Source organism: Sus scrofa, chromosome 4 (assembly GCF_054392235.1).
Source record: "Sus scrofa isolate SSC_HxYL_T2T_F1_AM1 chromosome 4, Sscrofa_HxYL_maternal_Yorkshire_Landrace_v2.0, whole genome shotgun sequence".
NCBI lineage: Eukaryota > Metazoa > Chordata > Mammalia > Artiodactyla > Suidae > Sus > Sus scrofa.
Genome location: NC_139386.1, coordinates 22,333,741 through 22,354,253, shown reverse-complemented (window position 1 = coordinate 22,354,253; position 20,513 = coordinate 22,333,741). Strand labels below are relative to the sequence as shown.

The 20,513-nt window shown below is 38.4% G+C and overlaps 1 long non-coding RNA gene across 2 annotated transcripts in view; it reads right to left on the bottom strand.

Moving 5' to 3' along the window:
* Positions 1-8,609: 8,609 nt before the first annotated feature.
* The window catches only part of LOC106509989 (uncharacterized), a 195,107-nt gene continuing 183,203 nt past the window's right edge, over positions 8,610-20,513 (bottom strand). For both annotated transcript variants that reach the window (XR_002343142.2, XR_014843475.1), the window contains exon 12: positions 8,610-10,417. This is a non-coding gene — a long non-coding RNA (uncharacterized LOC106509989). The remainder of the gene's footprint in view (positions 10,418-20,513) is intronic.

The window sequence follows — 20,513 nt, the reverse complement described above, 5'->3', positions numbered from 1 at the left end:
AAAATAAAGGGATCAATAAAAGGATAAAAGGATAATAAAAGGATCAATAAAAAAGAAGCATGCAATCACTTGGATGAATTGCAAAGACATTATGCTACATGAAAGAAAACAGTTTTTAAAAGATTACCATACTATAAAATTGCATATTGTCATAATTTCAAAAAGGCAAAAACTGTAGAGAGGGATAACAAATAAGTGGTTGCTAGGTTACAGGAGGATGTCATTTTAAAGGACAGTCAAGCAAGTTATCTGGGGTAATGGATCTCCTTCCTATCATAATTGTGGCAATGTTTATGTGAACCTATGCATTTTTATGTGTTTTATGTGTTAAAAAATCATAGAACTGTATTCCCAAAAAAAGGCAATGTTGTTAATTTAAAATTAATTTAAAAGCATGCACCTATGAATGGCAATGTGTATATTATTACATATTTGAAATGTTTTAAATTTTCCTTCTTGAAAAGAAACACAAAGAATAGTACATCCTTGGAAGTAAACTAAAGGACGACATTTATAATGGTGTTACCTGTGAAGCCTGAACTCCATAAACCACTGAGCTTTTTCTAACTCCTCACTAACAGTCAAATTTAGCTACAGGTGGCAGACTTTCCTCTCTGGTGGAAAGTCCCAAGTGGTCTAAATGTGGAGACTTGAATAAATGCTTCACCAAAAATTCAAATGGAAGAAATTCATAAAAGAGTATTCAACCTCATCAGTTATCAGGGAAATGCAAATTAAAACCACAAAGAGATACTACTGCACACTCTGCATATCTCTAAAATGACAAAAGTGAACTCCAAGTATTGGCAAAGATGTCATGTAACCAGAACTTTGCTCACTTCTAATAGGGAGTATATGTTGGTGTAACTACTTTGGAAGCTTATTTGACATTATTGACTAAAGCTACAACATACTCAACCTATGTCTCAGCAGTTTCCTTCCCTGGGACATATACTCAACAATAATGCGTGTGTATGGTCACCAAGACACATGTACTAGAATGCTCATGGTGGTTTTACCCATAATGGCGCTGTACTCATTTCCTATTGCTGCTGTAGTAAATTATGACAAACCTGATGAGTTAGAACACCAGCAATGTACTATCTTAGAGTTCTGTAGGTCAGAGATCTAGTTGGGTCTTATGGGATAAAATCAAGGTGTCAGCATAGTTAAATTCCCTCTGGAGGAGCTAAGAGTGAGTCTGCTTCCTTGCCTTTTCTAGTCTCTACAGGCCAACTGCCATCCTTAGATGGCACCTTCCAAATGCATCCCACTTCAACATTTGCTTCCATCGTTGCATCTCCTCTGTGATTTCGACTCACCTACTTTTGTTACATTACATTAAGCCTACCTGGATAAATCAGGAAACTTTCCCCCATCAAGATCTTTAACTTAGTCACCTCTGCAAAGTCCCTTTTGCCAAATAAGGTGACTTATTCTTAGGGATTAAGAAGTAAGGCATTTTGGGGGAAACAATATTCTGTGTACTACAAATACCAGTCAGGAAAGTTTCCTGGCAACATAAGAATAGGTAACTGTGGTATCACTGCAGAATGAAATACTACACAGCAATGAGAACAATCAGCAGCGACTTGCAAAATAGTATGAGTGAACCTCGCAACATCATATCAAGCAAAAGAAGCCAGAATCAGAAGACTCTGTGAGTCTACATGTACAATGTAGAGAGAGGCAAATTGATCTATGGTAGAAGTCAAGCTAGTGATTACTCTGAATGTGAGGGTTCACAACTGGGCTGGAACTTCTGGGGATGCTGGAGATCCTTTGTGCCTTGACCTGGGAGCTAACTCACAGATGTGTCAGTCTGAAAAACCTATTAAACTATACGCCTAAGGTCCATGTGAACTATTCTATGGATAAATGAATTTCATTCATTTACTTAAATGAAAAGTATAACGTTTTTATTGACAGAGGAGGAAGGCTAGTCCCTGTAAACATAAGGAGGCCCCCAAATGCTATAACTTAGCATAGTGGGGAAAGTCAAGGCTTCAGAGTCAGGTAGGCAAGACTTACAATCCCAGATGTCTTACAGATTCTCTTGCTCTTCTACAAATTATTTGGACGTTTTTGTCCTTGGGTTCCTCCTCTAGAAAATGGGAATAATAATACTTGCTGCCTCATTGGATGCATTATATCACACACGTGATGTACTCTCTGTGCAAACAAGTGGAACATGAGGGCTGAGGAAATGTGACTTCCTCTCTCACTTCTGCTCTGAAGTCTTTCTTTCAATACAGCACATAGACAACAGAAGAAAAAAAAAAGAAATAACCCTCTCAGAAGCAGATTTTTTTTTCATTTTCAATGCCATGTTTAAAAATATTTGCTAAGAATTGTATGAGAAGTTGCTCCACATCCTGTAAAACTGGTTTAAAAAAAAAAAAGTAGTTCTTTGTTTCTTTATAAACACTGCCTATTTCTTTATAAAACTGGCAGTTTCATTGTGAAAATTCTTTTACAAAGGTGAGCCCCTTGAGATCCGGAAAGCATCAGGTATCATTTCCACGCATCATAACTTCTGCAGGAGAAAATACAAGGAGCCCAGTGGAAATAAAGCCACTGCAGACTTCTATCTAGAAAGCAAACACAGCCTGGAGCATTCCACCTCTATATATCCAGAGACCAAACCTAAGTCACACTTCACTAGGTACATCTAGTCTTCATTGCGCTGCAGTGGGGCATAAGGAACAGAGATGAAAATAAACACGTACAAAGTGGTTTTCCCATGAAATACAAGAACGTGGTATAGTTGAGATCAAGATGGTGATCTGGAACCTGAGAGACCATTTAAAGGGCTTGGGGCTCTGAGACTAGGCTTGGTCAAGGTCACTCAGACCCACACACAATCTGGTTTACTATCCTCTTCCCAGAGGTTTTTAAGTCATGGTTTACATTTCCCATTCCCAGCCAGAGCCTTTTATTTGCAAAGCTTAATTATTTATTTGTATTTTTTACCCCCATTTTTATTGCCACTGGTGTGATTTCAGTGTTGATCCCTATCTTGTACCCTCCCCTCTTCTGACTCTTGGCTTTCCAAGTTTCCTTGCTCCATCTCTCCCCAAATGTCGCTCTGCTCCACTCCTCCACGCTAGGCTAACCCCTCCCAAAAGGAGCCCCGCCCTCAGACGTTTGCCCTGCTTCTTGGCTCTTTCATCACTCCTTCACGGAAACCTGAATCACTGCATTTATCACCATGAACTGTTTGTTTATCTGTCTCATGCTCTAAGTTATGCTCTCCTTCAGCACAAGGGCTGTGTTGTTCACTCCTGCCTTCCAAGGGTCTAGTTTAGAAAGTATTCCCTAAATGTTTGTTGAACAAATGCAGTGGAGGTCCATCCAGCGGCCACCAGCTACAGACAGCAGTTGAAGACCTCTTTGGTTTTTTGATATCATTAGATGGACAGTCTCTAGTTACATCATCAGTTTTCATTTTCAGCATAATGGCACTTTCTTACCCAAAGAAATACTACCAGGAACTCTTCTTAGCCCTCTGCTCTTTCTTCTCTCTCTGCTCACTCAGAACACACTCCTTATTCCACCACGATCTCTCTAATGTATTTAGACAATAAATACATTATTTATCAATCAAATCAGTGATTTTAAACCATGTGTAGGACCTTCAGGTAACTGGTAAAATAAGGTTGCCTTATTCTTACCTTAAAGTCCAATGAAAATCACTTCCCCACAGACCAAAGGGATCACCCCACTGTGTGTGTACAGAGATTTTTAATAGGAAAGGCTGAAGATGTGTGATTGGTAGTCAGCCACTATGCCTAGATATATTTTTCACTGTGGTGGTGGTTGTTACTCTTCCTTTCCTCATTGCCAAATAAAATTAAAATCTCAATTGAATAAGTGTAAGTCATACTCCTTAGCAATATACAAGCTCGATGTTATAGGAAAGATGTCTTTTTATCAGACTGGAGCTCAAATTTGAAAATAGAAGCAAATGAGGTATTCCTCCAAGTCGAGCTCCTGTAAACTGCAGAATGGTATAAATTGGTGTTTGAAAAAGCAGTATTAAAGAAATGATCACTTTTTCCCAGCCAGTAGCAGAGTGGTGATAAAGCCAGTCTTTCATTGGGATTGAACCCGGGCAGTCTGGTCCCAAAGCTACTGCTGCTGCCTCTCAGGAAAACAAGAGCAGATCAATGGTCAATGCAAAGAGCCCCCTAAGAACAGGCTGCTCTTTTTTGAGATTTAGCAATCACAGGAAGAGAGAAAGATGGGGAAGTCACATGAGAGGAAAGTAGGGGCAAGGAAATGTATTTTCAGGAAAGGAGAGTTTAAGGTATGAGGCAAGAGATGCAGGGGGTGGGCAGTGAATGGCAGAAACTCCCCTAAAGGCTGTAATGCATGGAATCCATTTGACTTTGAAAGGTGATAAGACTGTGAGACAGGGAAGAGGAATGAGCAGAAAATTGGTGAAAATAAAAAAGACATTTTGAGTCAGAGAGAAGGGAGGTGGAGAGTTCACTATACATGGCTTTAAGGATCTCTGAAATAGGAAGTAATTTCATCTGTAGACATGGAAGAGAAGGAGAGAGCTGGGGTTTGCAAGTGGAAAGAGGGCTTAGAACACCTGACCTGAGGAACAAGGAGTGATGGTAAGAGAGATAAGTCTGAGACTAGCTGAAATTCACTGGAGACTGCAATTCTTACTTGTGCTTTGGTGAGAAAGGGCTTGAGAAAAAGGAGTTTGGCACTTGACACTATTCTTTTACATAATTACTGCTTGATACGAGGGAGTTTATTAAAGCTCTCTTGCTTCATTTCCCCTGTAAAACAAGTTAATAATCCTTGCCCCCTTCCTACCCCATAGGACTTTAACAGGCATTAATTACTATCTTCAAAGTGTCCCAAGTGCCTTGGGAAAGCCCTGTGTAAGGACTTTTTTCATGACTTTTATTATTCCCGCAATTGCATTTCCCCACCCTCTGTTTAGAAATGAGTTGAAATATAATCTTAACAACTTCCTTCACTTGATTCCAAAATGTATTTGCTAAGCTTAACTGGAATCAGCCATTGAGGCATCAGATGCAAAAAGGACAGAAATCTACAATATTGTCCAGGTACTTCTAAACCAAAAAGGAGAAAATTATTTGAAGCTAAACCACAGAGTTCACAGTCTTTTTAGAACTCATCAATCTATCCAATATAGTGAACTCAAGCAAAGGATTTTAAACTGACCCTTCTCTCAACTACCAATAACTTGGTAAGAGAAAGCATGGCTCCTAGTGAAAAATAGAATGCCATCTTTGGAGTTCCCACTGTGGCACAGTGGGTTAAGAATCTGCAGCAGCTAGAATCACTCTGTAGGGGCAGGTTCAATCCCCAGCCCTGCACGGTGTGTTAAAGGGTCCTACGTTTGCCACAGCTGTGGCGTAAGTTGCAGCTGCAGCTCAAATTCGATCCCTGACCCAGAAACTTCCATATGCCTCAAGTGTGGCCATAAAATTTTTAAAAAAATTTTTAAAAGAATGCAATGGTATCGTTGAAGGCACCCCATGTGATCATCTCACTCTTCACAAATTCAGGAGCCAGGGATTCCTGTGACTTTAACTATAGAGAGAAGGGTAACACAGAGAGGTCAGGTATTTGTCAAAATATGCTGTGTAGGGCAGAGTGAGGACTTGATTTGAAACTCTATTCAAACTATTCCATTTAGAATGGATAAGCAATCAGACTCGATTGTATAATACAGGGAACTATATCAAATTTCTTGGGACAGAGCGTGATGGAAGACATATGAGAAAAAGAATTATACATGTGTATGAATGGGTCACTTTGCTGTGCAGCAGAAATTGGCACATTGTAAGTCAATTATTCTGTAATAAAAAATAAAAAGAATGCAGTAATAATGAATACCTTAATGCTTAATATAGTGACATCTCAATGCTAAGACATCTATTATTCTTCACAATTGTTTCTAGTTCATTATTTAAAATACTCCCAATTCCTTCCTTCCTTATTCAACAAATAGTTATTGATCATCTGCATGTGCAGGCACTGTCCCGAGACCACGCTGAGTCCCAAGACCACCAGCCAGACACACTTCTCCCCTTCAGTTAGTGGTTCTTCCATTATCTCAGATGCTGTAGTACCTCCATTTTCATTTTTTTTTTAATTAGGGCATAAGAGAAATAGAACTGAAATTCTATGCCATCTCCACATTGGCTGAGTGGACTTTATTTATTCATATTAAGGCATGGAAAGGATTGAGCAATATCTCTGGTATAAAACCTTGCTGACCTTCATCCAAATGACTGTTATCAAGTGTTAATTAGCCCATGAGTATCGTGAGCCATGAAATCACTTATGTAAGGTCATCGAAACCACATTTTTTAAGTAAAGGTAAGTTTGCAAGTTTATTTGTGCTAGCAGCAGCTACTTGTTATAGGATATGGTTGCTATGGTGATGTAGGAGCAATGAAATTTCTTACTTTACATAACTTCTCAAAGTTTGCTTCTTTGAACTTACCTTGAGATGCTAAGTGATCTAGCTGATTCTCATGATACAAGTTTGAGTTTTGAAGTCAGGGCTTCTTCAGATTCTGTAAGACAAACTTATCTTTTATTTGTCTACATTATCTGAGTGCCCCAGAGACATTATAGGTGGCGGGATGTAGGAACTGGAGTTGGAGGGAGGAAGAGGAAGTCCCAGGGCAATGAACAAAAAGAATTTCTCAAAGCTAAAGTCATAGAACTGTAAATGCTGTATTTCTAGTTTACAGATTCAACATGGCCATGAATTATATTTTGTGAGGTAGAGCTTGCCTTGAACCTCCGAAACAATGTGGAAAGAGATTAAGATTCTTGTAGCCTTTCCACACCTAGAAAGATCTAGGTTGTATATGTGGCTGTGTCCATGCTCACATTTCCTTCAACAATTTTTCACATTTGTATCATCTGAAACTATCAAAAACCCAGTATTTTTGTATGTCTTACATTTGAGTTTTTAGGTTGTTATGTTTGGGTCTAATTCTACAACCACTTTAACCTTGATAGTAATCAAGTTCAATTTTTTTTTTCCCAAAATACCTCACAAAATAAAATTGTCACCAGGAGTTCCCTTCATGGTGCAGTGGAAATGAATCCGACCAGGAACCATGAAGTTGCGGGTTTGATCCCTGGCCTCGCTCAGTGGGTTAAGGATCCGGCGTTGCTGTGAGCTGTGGTGTTGGTCACAGATGCAGCATGGATCTGGCATTGCTGTGGCTCTGGTGTAGGCCAGCAGCAACAGCTCTGATTAGACCTCTAGCCTGGGAACCTCCATATGCCATGGGTTTGGCCCTGAAAAAGACAAAAGATAAAAAAAAAAAAAAATTTGTTGCCAATGTCCAGAATTTTGCCCCCAGACAGCAATAGAAGAAACCTGAACAGGTTCACATGGAAAGAACCAAATTGCTTGCCCGCATCCTTACTCTCTTCTCATGTTTTTTATACATTGAATTCCCATTCTATTCTAATGATCTATTAGTCTTTTTGCTTTCATCATTACTGCCTTAGAAATTGTTTTAAAACCTGTTAAGGCAAGATACCACTCAAGTTTCTTCATCAAATTATACTAGCAGTTTTAGCACTTCAATGTGCAAATCAACCATTAAAAATATTGTAATTATATACATACATATATTTAAATATATAGTGTTAGTTTCCTAATGCTGCTGAAACAAAGCTATGTCTCTTGGGAGGACACAAGTCAATCCATAACATATATCTATACACAGACTCATATTCTTTCAGGGAACTTTGCTACATATTAGGGCTGAGAATCTCAATCAACTTTTTTTTCTACATGACTAAGCAATTCCCCTCCAATGTTATGTTAATTAAAGAATTCCCTTTCCTATAATTAGGGTTATCTGTTTTACCAAATATTAAGTTTTCAATTATTCTATAATTTGAGTTTGAACATTCCCTTATCTTTTTTCTGTCTACCTGTCCAATTACCACATTGCTTTACTTATTATAGTTTTATAACATGTTTTGTTAATTTTCAAAATAACTACCAATCATTACTCTCGTTTTTCAAAATTGCCTTAGTATTCTTACCTGTTTATTGTTCCAGATACTTTCTGAGACATTTTTTTAATTCCATCAAAAATCAGGATTATTTTTAAATTGCATTAAACTAATAGTCTAGGGAAGGTATAAATTTATTTAACCTGAAAAGACTGCACCGGCAGGTAAGTCTGAGCAGATGGGCTTGAACATTTCATTCCCTTTAGACACTAGAAATCTGCCTCTCATCCCATGCCTAGACTCTTAATGGATTAACAGGTGCCTCCTCTCTGGCATTCACACAGGACCAAGGGGGCCTGCAAAGCAAACCCTCAATCTTTGACCTTTGTGCCCAGGTGCCCTGTAAAGCTCAAACTTTTTACAGTTCTTCCCTGATCCAAAGTCATCTCTATCTTCTCTGAAATGGGCCTGGTTTCCTAGTAGCCAAACTAACCACCCAGCTTTCTTCTTGCCACATTTCTTTCATCTCCACAAGGATGCTTGAGATGATCTAACCCTGAGCCAGTTCATTGTGTGAACTGGTTCCAAAGGCAGGAAGCCATAAGAACAGGCTCTACTCGAGGAAATACAGACTATAATAATTTATATAGACTCAGAAATATCAGGACACATGACATAACAAGGTTTACATGGCATAAACTATTTAGTTATGATTGACATATAAAAAGCTGTATGAATTTAATGTATACAACTCGATGAGTTTGGGGAATCAGTGTATACCCATGAAACCATCACCATCAACAAGGTTATAAACACATGCATCACCACCCAAAGCTCCTTCCTGCTACCTCCTCCTCTCTGTGGTAAGAACACAGCATAAGGCCTTCTCTCTTAACAAATTTTAAGTATACAATATAGTATTGTTTACTATAGGCTCATGCTATATATTAGAAGTTTCAGAACTTCTTCCTCTTACAGAACCGAAACTATATCCTTTAACCACCACGTCCCTTTTCCCCCTCCCTCTAGACCCTGGCAACCATTTTTATGAGTTTTACTGTTTTAGACTCTGCAAATAAGTGAGATCCTACAGTATGTTTTTCTGTCTCTGGTTTACTTCACATAGCAATGCTACTCAGGTCCACAAATTTATTATCACAAATGGCAAGATTTCCTTTCTTCAAAAGCTGGACAATATTGCATTGCAAGTATATACCACATTTTCTTTATCTGTTCATCTGGCAGTGGACATTTAGGTTGTTTCCATATCTTGGCTATTGTGAACAACGCTGCAATGAACACAGGGGTGTAGTTATCTCTTTGAGATACTGATTTCAGTTCCTTTGGATACATGTTCAGAAGTAGGATTACTGGATCATGTGATACGTCATTTTTTAATTTTTTGAATATCCTCCATACCACTTCCCATAACAGCTATACCAATCTACATTCCCACCAGTAGTGCACAAATATTCCCTCTCCTCCATACCCTTGTCAATGCTTGTTATCATTTTTTTTAAACAACAGCCATCCTAACAGGTATGTGGTGATAGCTCATTGTGGTCTTGATTTTAATTTTCCTGATTATTAGTATTGTTGAGCACCTTTTCATACATTTGTATGACCTCTTTGGAGAAATGTTTATTCAGGTCTTTCACTTGCATTTTAATCAGGTTTATTGGGTTTTGCTATTGAGTTGTATGTCTTATATATTTTAGACATTAACCCCTTGTATGGTTTATAAACATTTTTTCCATTCCATAGGTTGCCTTTTCATTTTATTGTTTCCTTTGTTGGACAAACAAAGGAAAATACATTTTAGTTTAATGTAATCCTATTTGATTATTTTTGCTTTTGATGACTGTGCTTTTGGTGTCATATCTGAAAAAAAATATTACCAGGGCCAATGCCAAGCAGCTTTTTCCAAAAGTTTTACAGTTTCATGTCTTAAGTTCAAGTCTCTAATCCACTTTGAGTTGATTTTTGTCCAAGGTTTAAGTATCCAATTTCATTCTGTTGCATAGGGATATCCAGTTTTTTCAACATCATTTATTAAAGATACTGTTCTTTTCTTATTGTGTATTCTTGTATAGCTTTGTTAAAGATTAGTTGACAGTATATGCATAGTTTTATTTGTGGACTCTCTATTCTGTTCCATTGGTCTGTGTGGCCATTTTTATTGCAGTACCATACTATTTTGATTACTATAGTTTTGTAATATAGCTTGAAGTCAGGAAGTGTGGTGTCTCCAGCTTTGTTCTTCTTGCTAAAAATTACTCTGGCAGTTTGGGGTCTTTCATAGTTACAGGTGAATTTTAGGATTATTTTTACTCATTCTGTAAAATATCCACAGCATCCTTTCTTAACAACTTCAGGACACAGGATTTCTGGAGATGATGACTGAGTGCCTGTCACTTCTCCATTCCTATTACTGCTAAAAAGAGAAGAAGATAAAAGAAATTTGTACACTATCAGTCTCCAAACCATTCCCCTCCTTTCAAAGTCAGTTTCTTTATCCCAGAAAAACACTATATGGACCTAATGAGTTGTTTATTTGCTTTTCAGGCTCTGCTGTAACTGTTCAAACCTGTGAAGGGATAGATCTTTACAACGGCCTGACTGCTTTATTGCAAAAGGCTGAAGACTACATATTCTCCTGCCTATAGACTAAGTCAAACAACTGATCACCCAGACAAGATATTTTTCTTTTTCATTTCTTTATTTTGCCTTCCCCTCTCCTTTGTGCTTTTGATTTAGAGTTCTGTGATGTGTAATGAACAATACACTTCCCAGCAGCCATAAAGCAAGAAAAATTCAGTTAGGATTATAATCACAATTTCAATTATTTACACATCTTAGAAAATATTGCCATTGGGTTCTCAGAGTTATTTACTCTGGTGTTTTCTTCTATTTGGAAGAGCTAAAATATTAGCTCTATTCATTACAAACTGATTGTTTTTAACATGATTCTTCCTCCTCCCCAACCCTGTCTGAAATCCAATTTACAGCCTGCTAAAGGCCTCATAAGTTTTTTATGGATTATTTCCTGGGGTCACATTAATCTGGCTCCTTGTTACTTTGCACTAATTTCACTTTGCCACAGTAAAGTAACGAGATTCGATCTCTCAGGAATTAATCCATAGAGACCTCTTAATGAGGCAAAGCCAGAACCAAGTGCATCTACTGTATTTAATTCCCCCAAGCACAACAGAGAAGAAGGAAGAGGTCATACTGCCCTTCTGGGCAGTGTAACTGGGGTCCAAGTCTGGGGAGAGAGCAGGGAGGGAGGCTGGAAGGGGGAGCAGAGAAGATGTGCAGTGAGAACAGACAGAGGCTGGGTATGGCCAAGGCTCTGTGCCTCTTTCTGCCTTCAGTGGGCTAGAGCCAGGACCAGAGCCCATGTGAACCAGGTGGAGGACAGGGAGAGAGGGCAAAAGAAACCCCAAATGAGCTAGATGGGAAGGAGGATATTTCTTTGTTTTCACTGAGCATCTGCTGACATACAGGACACAACTAAGAAGTCACCTCACTTCCAGAGCACACTTTTTACACCCCTTACAAGCACTTTTGTCTTCGGTGGAAGCCTTAGTGATGAGAAGACATAAAGCAGGATTCTTCCCCGCTTTTCTCTTGTGGAGAAGGTCTGGGGTTGCTAAGATTTCCTTTTCCAAGATACAAAAGCAACAAATGCTTACAAAGTTCTGCAAGGAGTTAAAATGAAAACCTAACAGTTATTTGAGAATAAAAGAAGCAGTTCTCTTAAGTTGTAAACTGAGGATAAGAATGACTTGCCGTTATAGTTTTTATGGTGCACTGTTATAGAAAACAGAAAAAGCATTTAAAAAGAATATGGGCTATGAGAATGTGGAGAGAATGCGTGTCAAGCCCCCAGCACAATAACTTGAGGTGAAAAGGCATATAAAAGGTTTCTGATATTTACATTGCTATTCTATTCTCCAAGCCAATTGGTGTTTTGTTTTGTTTTGTTTTGTTTTTTTGGTCATTGAGCAACAACATTTAGGAATAACTTACTTTTTTATAAAATATATTCATATGTGTCATCTTACTGAATTGTCGTATCGATCAGGTAAGATGAACAGGCAGTATTGCCCTGTTTCACAGGCTATGGAGGTTAAGTAACTGATGGTAATTAGTAGCTCTGGGGTGAAAACTAGCATGAGAACTAGCATGCTTCTCTCAGTCTTTTCCTGTCTCCTCTCTTTCTAATTATCTTCCTATCAAATACAAGAGGCTGCCATCTGGGAAGGATATGAATTTTTCCTGCTGTGTCAGAGACTGAAGGGAAAGTGGATAGAAAGTGTCTATTCAGGATTAAAGGCACAGAGGTTACATGCTCCAACTAACTTTATCAGTAAAAGGAGCTGACACAATCCATTGATCTCTATCTACCTTGCTACCGGATCTAACTCTCTTAACTGAATGGCTAAGAAAAGTGTTTATGCCCTGACACCTTGCTCTCCCCTTCCAAAAAAAAAAAAAAAGTAAAGTGTCAATGGAAATAAAGCATCACCAGGGAACCATACTCTATGATATACATGAAGAAAATGCCAGTTGCACAATCTTGACATTAATATAAAGTCAACATAGAAGCTAGAAAGATTGCATTATCCAAGTTGTTATCTTAGAAGACAAGTTCATTTTGTAGAGGCATTAAAAAGGGGAAATATAATTTCTGGACTTATGGAAGAGATAGTTAAATTGTCTGTTATAGATATGATCAAAATCTATTAGGTGATCAAACTATTGTGTAACAAAAAATGTTAGTGACTGATTCTAGTGTGATAGTAAATTAAAAAGTCATTGTAATGATGATAATGTTCATATATAGCATAATGAAGAGAAGTTTTGAATGATAGTAATCCCATAACTTGTTCTACATCAATAAATCTACTAATATCCCTCAGATAAGATTTGGGCCAGTGCTGGAATCATGAAACTACAGTTCGTAAAGTCCCAGGTTGTCTTCAGTTCATCCATCAGTTCCTCCCAAAAGACTTCAATAGAAGAGCATTCATTAATCACTCTTTAATATGTTGGATGCCTTAAATGATATATTTTCATCTCCCTTTCCTTTAGCCTTAGTTGCCAATATACTTTCAGAACTAAAATTAATCAAAAGAAATCAGGTTTAGTGATTATACATTGTTCTTGGGCATTTGGTCTTAAGAGATAAAATGATGGGAAGAAAAATCAATAACTGGTATATTTTTATTCTAGCATTAAGTATTTCAGCTAAAACAAAAACCTCTCTAAGAAGACTTCAAGTCATAAAAGTCCTTCCTCTGAAAGGAGATCCCCATTTGCTAGAGAGAGAGGGAGAAAGAGAGAGGGGGAGCACATGGGATTTGGGCATGACCAATTGTCACATAATCTATCCAAAGTACAGTAGCAACTAAACTTTTCAATGTGGAGCCTCTGGCACAGAGGAAAAGCAATAGAAAATTGAAAATGGATAGTGTCTACTCAGGGGAAAAAAATGTAAACAATACATGTTTGGGGAAAATTCAGCCTCATAATCAAAGAAATAAAAATCAAACAAAAATTTCATTTTCAGATTTTTTTAATGGATAATTGATCAAATTCTGCTCATAGCAAAGGATCTAGGGCTTGCTGATTAAAAATTAAATAGCTTAACAATGAAAAATCAGATAAAATATGAGAATCAATAGTTTTTAGAAACAAGACAATTGGTATTATAAAATAGTAATGTCTGAGAGAAGGGCAACAAACAAGATAAACCCTAAAAGTGACCCAGCTTAATATCTGGGGAGCACTTACTGACCACAGTACAGGGATCAGGGACCCAAATAGAGCACAGCAATCTCCCTGAGTTGAGGAGTTAGAGTTTGAGATTCAGAGAGCTCAAGGTGGATAATATTCTGGAGACAGAGTACTGGAGGGAGGGGAGCTTCACTGATAAAGCTCTGGACATCAGCAGAGAGGGACCCTGGAGACTCTGGCTAACTACTGACCAGCACAAACATGTGGGAAAATGATAAAGGCGAAAGACAGAAAAGAAGCAAGTGAAACAATCTTTGGAGAAAATACAGGTGAGGAAGAGTTGCTATTTTCCCTAGCTGGAATAGAAAGAACTCTTAACACAGAGAGCATTAAATAGAGTCTTCAGGGAATATGGCCTCAGGAGTAGGCCCAAATTAACTCTAGACTAAAGGCTGCTCTAGGTTTCCCTTAACTAACCTGTCAACAAATAGCTGCGTCTTAGAAAAAAGCCACAAATTATTTAAAGGAATTAAAAAATCCAGCAACTAACAATACAAAATTAACAAAATCTACATCAAACCAAAAATTACTAGGTATGCAAAGAAACAGAAGAATATGACTCATATTGTGAAGAAATATCAATCAATAGAAACAGACCCAGAAATAACACAAACATTAGTAAAAATCGAGGATTTTTCTATAGAAGTAAAGTTTAAGTGTTATCAGAATGATGTGGAAAGTATGAAAAGATATAAATCAAATTTATAGAAATGAAAAACAACAAATTCTGAGATGAAAAATAGCCCTGGGCAGGATTAACAGTAGATTAGAGAAGGCAACAGCAAGGGATATAAGATAGATCAATAAAACTATACAACATGAAGTGTAGGGGATAAGATACCATAGGGAGAAGGAATAAAAAGAGAACCAGTGAGCTGGGGTGGGGGGCAGTATCAAGCAAACTAACATATGTATAATTGGGGTTTCAGAAGAAGGAGAGGCAGCAAAAGTATTAGAAGAAATAAGGGCTGAAGTTGATGAAACTACAAACCCACAGATCCAAGAAACTGAGTGACCTCAAGCAAAAGAAACGTAAAGAAAGCCACAACAAGGCAAGTGATAATTAAATACCTGAAAACCAGTTCCAAAGAGAAAAATCATGGAAACACAGAATTACATATAGAGGAAGAAAAGTAAGAGATCCTTCTGTGACGCAGTGGGTTAAGGATCCACTATAGAGGCTCAGGTCACTGCTGAGGTGCAAGTTCAATCCCCAGACTGGTGCAGTGGGTTAAGGATTCAACATTGCTGCAGCTGTAGCATAAGTCACAACTGTGGCTCAGATTTGATCCCTGGCCAGAACTTCCATATGCTATGGATGCAGCCCTCCCAAAAAAAGGAAGAAAACTAAGAATAACAGACTTCTCATCAGAAACGATGCAATCCACGGGATTTGGGGGTTAGTCAATGCAAACTATCACATTTAGAATGAAGCTTCTGTCATCGAAATGGTACAGTACTGGCACAAAAACAGAAATATAGATCAATGGAACAGGATAGACAGCCCAGAAATAAACCCAAGCACCTATGGTGAACTAATCTATGATAAAGGAGGCAAGAATATACAATGGAGAAAAGACAAATTCTTCAATAAGTGGTGCTGGGAAAACTGGACAGCTACATGTAAAAGAATGAAATTAGAACATTCTCCAACACCATACACAATCTCAAAATGGAGTAAAGACCTAAATTTGGAGTTCCCGTCGTGGCGCAGTGGTTAACGAATCCGACTAGGAACCATGAGGTTGCAGGTTCGGTCCCTGCCCTTGCTCAGTGGGTTAACGATCCGGCGTTGCCGTGAGCTGTGGTGTAGGTTGCAGACGCGGCTCGGATCCTGCGTTGCTGTGGCTCTGGTGTAGGCCTGTGGCTACAGCTCCGATTCGACCCCTAGCCTGGGAACCTCCATATGCCGCGGGAGCGGCCCAAGAAATAGCAAAAAGACAAAAAAAAAAAAAAAAAAAGACCTAAATTTAAGACCAGATAATATAAAACTCTTAGAGGAAAACATAGGCTGAATACTCTGACATAAACTGCAGCAATATCTTCTCAGATTCAGTTCCCAGAGTAATGAAAATAAAAACAAAAAGAAACAAAGGGGACCTAACTAAGTGTAAAAACTTTTGCAGAGCAAAGGAAAACATAAAACGAAAAGACAACCCATAGAATGGGAGAAAATTTTTGCAAAGAAGCAACAGATAAGGGATTAATCTCCAAAATAAACAAACACCTCCTGGAGCTCAACATCAAAAAACAAAGAGAGTTCCCATCATGGCTCGGTGGAAATGAATCTGACTAGCATCCATGAGGACGCAGGTTCAATCCCTGGCCTCCCTCAGTGGATTAAGGATCTGGTGTTGCCATGAGCTGCGGTGTAGGTCACAGATGTGGCTCAGATCCAGCATTGCTGTTGCTCTGGCATAGGCCAGTGGCTACAGCTTGATTCAACCTCTATCCTGGGAACCTCCATATGCTGTGGGTATGGCCCTAAAAAGACCAAAAAAATTAAAAAATTTAAAAAAATTTTAAAAATGGGCAGAAGATCTAAATAGATATTTCTCCAAAGAAGGCATAGAGATGGCCAGAAAACACATGAAAAGATGCTCAACATCCTTAATTATTAGAGAAATATAAGTCAAAACTACTATGAGATACTGCCTACATCAGCCAGAAGGGCCATCATCAAAAAGCCTACAAACTAGAAATGCTGGAGAGGGTGTGGAGAAAAGGTAACCCTCTTACACTGTTGGTGGGAATGTAAATTGGTGCAACCACTATGGAAAACAGTATGGAAGTTCCTTAAAAAATTAAAAATAGAACTACCATATGATCTAGCAATCCTACTACTGGGCATATATCTGGAGAAAACCATAATTTGAAAACACACATGCAGACTCAATGTTCATTGCAGAACCATTTACAATAGCTAAGACATTAAAGCAACCTAAATGTCCCATCAATAGAGGAGTGGATAAAGAAGATGTGGTACATATATACAATGGAATATAACTCAGCCATAAAAAAGGATTGAAATAATGCCATTTTAAGCAACACGGATAGAACTATAAATTATACTAAGTGAAATTAGATAGTTAAAGATAAACATTATATGGTATGACTTATATGTGGAATATAAAAAAAAGATACAGGAATTCACATTGTGGCTCAGCAGGTTAAGAAACTGACATTGTGTCTGTGAGGATTGTGTTCAATCCCTAGCCTCACTCAGTGCGTAAATTATCCACTATTGCCGTAAGCAGTGGTGTTGCCCTTGCTGTGGTGTAGGCCAGCAGCTGCAGCTCCAAATCAACCGCTAGCCCAGCAACTTCCATATGCTGTAGGTGCAGCCCTAAAAATAAAAAAAAAAGGAGGGGGGGGGTACAAATGAGCTTATCACAGACTCACAGACTTAGAAAATACATTTATGGTTACTAAAGGGGACAGGTTGGTAGGGGAGGGAGGGACTGGGGAATTGGGATTGACGTAAGCACACTGAACTATATGAAATGATTGGCCAATCAGGACCTGCTGTATAGCACAGAGAACTCTACCCAATATTCCATTATAACTCATGTGGGAAAAGAATCTGAAAGAGAATTGAAGTGTGTATATGCATAACTGAATTGCTTTATTGTACAGCAGAAATTATCACAAACTTGTAAATCAACTATACTTCAATAAAACTTTAAAAAATAAAAAATGGATAAGCAATAAGGTCCTATAATATACTATATAGCACAGGGAACTATATCCAATCTCTTGGGATAGACCATGATGGAAGATATATATATATATATGAAAAGGAATATATATATAAAAAGGAATATATATATATATGAAAAGGAATATATATATATGAAAAGGAATATATATATATATATAGGTCACTTTGCTGTACAGCAGAAATTGGCACAACACTGTAAATCAACTATACTTTAATTTTTTAAATGTAAAAAAAAAGAATGCAATCCAAAAGACAGTACAGTTATAACTTTAAAATATATATATAAAAAAAAACTGTCAACCTAGAATTCTGTAATCACTGTAACTATCTTTCAAAATGAAAGTGAAGAGTTCCCATGTGGCTCAGCAGGTTAAATATCCAGCATTGTCACTGCAGTGGCTCAGGGTGCTGCTGTGGCCCAGATTTAATTCCTGGCCAGAAACTTCCATATTTTGTGGCCAAAAAATAAAATAAAAAAATAAAATAAAATAATGAAATAAAGACTGGAGGGAAAGAAAGAAAAACAAATAACTATATCTTCTGTCATGAGTCTGTAAGTTAGGACACGAGACAAAGGAACAGACTCATGAAAGTGGGGGGAAAGGATGCTCACTTATGTAAGTTGTTCAGGAAAAGACCCCTTCTGAAGAAGTGACATTTAAACAGAGCCCTGAGGGAGGCAGTCACGAATATATCTTTGTGTGAAAGAGATAAAAGCAAGTGCAAAGGACCTGGGACAGAATTGTGCTTGGTGTGTTCAGGGAACAAGGAGGCCAGTATGGTTTTATATCAGAGTGAGTGGGAAGAGAAATAACAAAAGGAGAAGGTGCAGAACAAGGGTGTACAAAGACCTACCATTCAGGAAAGAGTTGCTGTTGTTCAGGAGAGAGAGGATGGGCTTGGGGCAGATTGGTGGATGTGGTAGGTAGCACAAGAGCTCCCCAAAGGTATCATATCCTAATCCCAGGAACCTGTGAATATATCACCTTACATGGCAAAGGTAACTTTGCAGATGTGATTAAGTTAGAGACACTGAGGTGGAAGACCATCCTGGATTAACTGGCTGGGTCCAATTCAATCCCGTAGATCTTTTCCCAGCTCTGAACAGAGGGAGATTGGAACATGGAAGCAGAGCCAGAGAGAAGCAACACTGCTGGCTTTGAAGATGCAAGAAGGGATTATGAGCCAAAGAATATGCACTAGGAGCTGGAAAGGGCAAGGAAAAGGATTCTCCCCTGGAGCTTCCAGAAAGGAACACAGCCCTGCCAACACCTTGAGTCTCAACACTCATTGAGACTCCTGCCAGATTTCTGACCTACAAAACTGTGAGAAAATAAATGTGTGTTCCCTTAAGCTACTAGATCTGTGGTATTTGTTATAGCAGTAGTAGAAAATGAACACAGTAGGGATGAAGGTAGAAATGCCCCTCTGGCTGCAGGAGAGGGAACTGACTGGGAAACAGAGAGGTCAAAACTAAAGGCAGGGAAGCAGCAACAATCAGCTTTGCGTTTTCTGAGTCCAGGTTTCAGTTCTTGCATTTAGCCCTTATTTAAACAGGGGTATGCTAATGATCCTCTACCAATGCCAATCATAAACAGAGAAATTTTTAGCATTCTTTTCCATTTAGAAAAACAAAACATGCCTCTCAAAACAAAGATGTTATATGCACACACACACACACACACACCCCACACACACCCCACACATATACACACAATGGAACATTACTCAGCTGTAAGAAAGAATAAAATATTGCCATTTGCAGTAATGTGGCTGGACTTGGAGAATATTATACTTAGTGAAATAAGTCAGACAGAAAGACAGTTACTGTATGATGTCACTTCTATGGGGAATCTAAAAATTAATACAAATGAATGTATATGTGAAACAGAAGCAGACTCACAGATACAGAAAACAAACTTGTGGTTACCAAAGGGGAGAGGGAAGGGAGAAGGGGCAAGATAGGAGTATGGGAGTGACAGATACAAACCACTATGCATAAAATAAACAAATGTATATGGTATATAATAGGGGCTTATACCCATTATTTTTTAATAACTATAATGGGATATAATCTGCCAAAAATACTGAATCACTATCCTGTACACCTGCAACTAACATAATATTGTAAATCAACTATATGTCAAAAAGAAAGAAAGAATTCATATTTTTATAAACCATGGACTGGAAGACTGAGCAGTGTGGTAAAATTCTAGCTAGAAAAGACTTACAGACTGATTTAAGAGAAAGTGATTAGAGGAAGAAGCACTTTAGTTAGTATCCCATAAAAATCAACTTCAGTAATATTAAATAAAAGTCACTAAAGATGATTTCTGCAAAGGCAGAAATCACAAATCACTTTCCATGGAGGTACCTTCCGTGTCTTTTGCCGACCCCTCTTCTGGTGGTGGCGTGGGGCCAGGCGTGTGAAATAAGCATCCATCACCAGAGCGGGGCTGTCAGTTTCAGAAACTCCGTTGCTCGAATGGGAGGATTATCAAGACCACCCTTTGAGTCCTAGCCTTCTATAGCCCTATTTCCAGAGCCCTGAAGTCACTCTTAACAATCTGAGTGAGATCAGTCAATACCCTTCATGCCCACATGGATGAAAGTCATGGCATAACAGTCACTGAGCCTAACATGTCTCTACAGATTTGCAGCATCTGGCCGACATCTGGCCCCCTCAGGAGAGTGTCGCTATCGCCAGAAAGCTTTTCTTCTTTTCAGAGCTGCCTTCTCCAGCCCATAAACTCCCAATGTCTCCAGTTCCCTTTTATGGAAACAGATTTCTTTTTCTGTCAAAGCAAGATACTGAGGAGAGTCAAAGGGAAAAAACATTCCTCCTCATCTTCAAGAAAGACATGAGGGCATAGCCCACAGAGCAGAGGACGTAGACCTATGCCACAAACAACTAGTCAGTGCCTCTCCTCAGAGAAAGCAGGGTCACAAAGACAGAGACCCGCTCCCAATTTTTGACCACTTGCTATGCATTACTATTGCACCTGAC